This window comes from Gossypium arboreum, chromosome 7 (genome assembly GCF_025698485.1).
Source record: "Gossypium arboreum isolate Shixiya-1 chromosome 7, ASM2569848v2, whole genome shotgun sequence".
NCBI lineage: Eukaryota > Viridiplantae > Streptophyta > Magnoliopsida > Malvales > Malvaceae > Gossypium > Gossypium arboreum.
The window spans coordinates 74,141,804-74,146,148 of record NC_069076.1 but is presented as its reverse complement, the minus strand read 5'-3'; positions in this window follow the sequence as shown (position 1 = coordinate 74,146,148).

The window sequence follows — 4,345 nt, the reverse complement described above, 5'->3', positions numbered from 1 at the left end:
TTTTGCTTGACTAGCCTTAATTAAGTTTGTTTAAGGTATGCTTAATTTAATCAAGATAGGTTAATTAGTTTTAATCAAAATATAAATAGAAAATGAAAATGAAAATGAAAACATTTTTAATGTTCATCTTTTTCATTCATGAAAAGAATGAGACCTAGGGTTTAAAGTTTTCAAATTTTATTTCTTTCATTTGGTAAGCATATTAATTCGTTTATTGTAATTTTTATGTTTTTGAGATCCCGAGAGCTTGATTTAGCTAGCCTAGGGACTAGCTAATGAAATTGTTAAAATTTTGAGGAGTTACCATTGAAGGATTCATGAAGTTTTTAGTGCTAATTGCTTGCATGTTAAGCTTAAATGTTTGTAGGGACTAATTTGTAATGTGAGATTTGGATAGTTTTGTCATTAAGGATTAGAATGTAAAATTTTGCCAATAGTGGGGTAAAAATGATATGCATGTGCTACTAGTAAGTTAGCTAAGGATGAATTCAAAATAGGTTTTGGAATCAATGCTCAAATTTGAAAGTTATAACAATTTTTAGTTTAGGGACTAAATTGAATAAATGTAAAAATATATAAGACTTTGAAATTGATTGTAAATTCAATTCGAAAATAATGATTTGCATTGTTATATTGATGTTTATAGCTAAAGAAGACGCGAAAGCATCAAAAGGGATGGGGAAGGCAAAATTAAACGATGAGTAGTCTGAGTTTCTGTAAGTGTTTCTATGGCTTAACACTTTTAAATTTTTGCATTTTAATGATATTGTATTTTAGTTATTGCTAAAACTGTTACTGGTTAATGAAATGATTTGGAACCATTGGGATTGAATATCAAGATCAGTACTTGTAACAGCCCAGTTTTAGCTAAATCGGAATAGTAGTTTTGGAACCACAAATCCTAGGTCAAAAAATTATTTGAATATTATTTTTGGTGTTTATAGCATGTGATTATATATGTGAGAAAATTCGTGAGTTTAAGAACTTAATTTAATGAAAGGACTAAATTGCGTAAAATGCAAAAGCGACATTCTATATGATAAAAGTGTTTAATTGCTATGATTTATTAAATGAAAGGTCATTATGTTGATATTAGGCTATTGATAGTGAAATTTGTCATAAATGGGCATGGATTTAATGTTTTAAATGTTATTTAAACAAGGTTAATTTAGTAATTTAGTAAACAATGTATATTAAATAAAATAAAATATGAAAACATGTCCATCTTTGTTTTAGTTCAACTGAAATTAGAAGAAAAGAAACCATGGGAGAGCCTTTAGGGTTCGACACATTTTAGCTTAATTAAGGTATGGTTCTAGCTCGGTTTTTGATAATTTTTATGTTTTTGAGATCGTTGATTCGAGTATTAACTAGCCCGTGCCTTAATTTTTGAATTTTTTGATGATTTTATGAAGTGCCATTATTGAATCTTTGTTTTTTTGTGATGGATGATGATGAAAAATGGAAGATAAATGATAGATTAATATGTTTTGTTAAGTGATTTTTAGAGAAAATATAAATTAGGGATTAATTTGTAAAAAGATGAAAATGTGGGGTTAAAAATGTGAATAAATGAAAGATATGGGCTACTAAGGGCATAACGGTAATTCAACCAAGCATGGGTCTTATTGAATTTTGTGAATTTTGTGTATTTATGAAATAGGGACTAAATTGAATAAATGTGAAACTTTAGGGGCTAAAGTGTAAAAATGCCCAAATATGTGTTTGTGGATTAAATTGAATGAATCAATGAATAAATGAGTTAATTTTGAATGTATATAGATCAAGAATGAAAGAAATCGGATTTAGATCGGGGGAAATAAAAAATTGTCGAGTATTTGATCTGATCCATCAGTGTATATACGAGGTGAGTTCATATGCAAATAAATTTATTTACATTGAATTATATATTTTTATTTGTTCTTGAACTACCATGAAGGTTGAACGAGTAAATACAAGCAGGAATCGATGAAGTTACGATATCCAAAATTCCCGTATGAACCTTAGGAATAGTATAGGATACAAATGTCATGACATTAGGTTTCTGAGATGTGATTACATGTAAGACCATGTCTGGGACATTGGCATTGTATTGTGATTAGGTGTAAGACCATGTCTGGGACATTGGCATCATTAATCGATTTCATGTAAAACCCTGTCTGGGATAGTGGCATCGATATGTGATAACATGTAAGACCATATTTAGGATATGGCAATGTACGAGCTATATGTGATTGTTGAGTATCTTTAATGATTTTGAACAGTTCAATGGGAAAATTCAAGTTGAGAAAGAATGTGTGAATGAGATAAGTGACTCAGGTACGTGCGAGATTCATACGAGTATTGAGAAGGGAAGTATTTGATGAATTCAATTATGATATTGAATATGTGTACAATGAGAAAGGTTTGTGAACTTGTATGTGTTTAGCGATGCTTAGCATATTTGAATTGATATGCAAATATTCATATGATGACTTTATTTATATATGGCTTACTAAGTTTTTAAATCTTACTTTGTGTGTTCTTTCCCTATTTTATAGATTATCAAAGATAGCTCAAACTCGGGGATCATCGGGAAACGTCATCACGCTATCTATCATCTTGTTGGTACTTCTGAAGCTTTGTAAATATGGTAAATGGCATGTATAGGCTAGTGATTTGATGATATGTTTGAAGATAAGATATAGCCACGAGGCTTGGCTTGTAAATGGTAATGTGTATGGCTATTTAAGTTAGCTTGAATTAAGTGTTTGATTAGTGATATATGTGGTGTATATATATATGGCCTTATGTTTTGGCATATTTTGTGATGGTTATATGTTTGCTTAGCTAGTTGATAATTGGTGTATTAATGTTTGAAAGATAGAATGTTGTGGCTTGATTTCGAGATGGTGAAAATGTAACACCCCAAACCCGGCCCAGACATTATGGCCGAATCTGACGTGCCACATTGGAGTTGAAAACCCACGTTCCGTCTTAGTGTTTTAAAAACCATACATTTTGTTGAGTTAACAAAGTGTATGGAAGCTGGGCACCAGGTAAGTATCCGAGACAGAGGAGGTGAGCCATGAAGGCTGCTTAAGTACCAAGCTCTTTGATTGGATCCCTAGACATGCCCACAACCATAGCCACACTTTGTTATATCGAGTTTAAATTTGTTTAAGTGGACGTCTTTGATAAATCGATTAATCATGGCGTTGAGCTATTTTGAAAACAAGTATCGTTTTGAAAACACGTCCTAAGTCTAGCCCATTTGAATAATTATCAACCAGGTTTAAAGTTATTAAAATTGAAATAATCCCGAAAAGAAATAAAAGGAAAGTTAAAATGGCCTTATTACAACCCAAAAATAAATAATAATTAAAGGAAATTTAATGAAAACCAACGCTTATTTAAAAGTCCAAAGGCGATCACCGTGGCTACTCTGAATCCCTCGGCCTAAGTCCCCACATCAAGGCTCACCTGCAAGGTTAAGGAAAGGGGTGAGTTTGAAACTTCGATGTGCAACAAGCCCCTTTCGAGCCTAAAACAATAACGACTGTTGGGCCTAAGCCCAAATCCAATCTCAACATGTACTGGGCCATAGCCCTTTTCATATTTCATAACACTGGGCCGAAGCCTTTTCATATTTCATATTCTTGGGCGAAGCCTTTATCAGAAATGCAGTATGGCCCATAGGCCCATTTCAATATCACATATAATGTCAATGAAAGAATGCAAGCCCATTTGGGGAGACTACTCAACGCACCATCCGCTACTCTCCACCCGTACCAACCAACACACCATCTGGGGATTAACTCAACCCACCCCGCCATAACTCTCCACTGGCAGCATAGCTGCTTTATCATATAACTAGAGGCCTAGCCTCTTTTAATAACTGGGGCAAAAAGCCCTTTTAATAACTGGGGCATAAGCCCTTTAATAACTAGGGCAAAAGCCCTTTTACACTTCCTCCATTCATATAAAAACCCAACCCAATGCATTTATGATTACATCATGTGCATATCATACATGTCATGTGCATATCATACATACCATGTTTATCAAAATCCCATGTATTAAATTCATACATAAATCCTAGGGGTATAATAGTCATTTTTACCTATGGGCAAAACGGTCATTTTCATGTTATAAAGGTAATCTTGTAATTTTACCAAAAATTAGGGTTTCCATGTTCATTAATGGTTACTAACAATTCATGGGTGCAAACAGTGATTCTGGCCCATTTTTTAGCGAAATCGAGTTATTGGGCCTAAAACCCCTAATGGGCCCTACTTAGTCGATTTTGTCATCTAGGCCCATTTAGCCTATATCCATAACATGATAATGGTCTTAACATGCAATT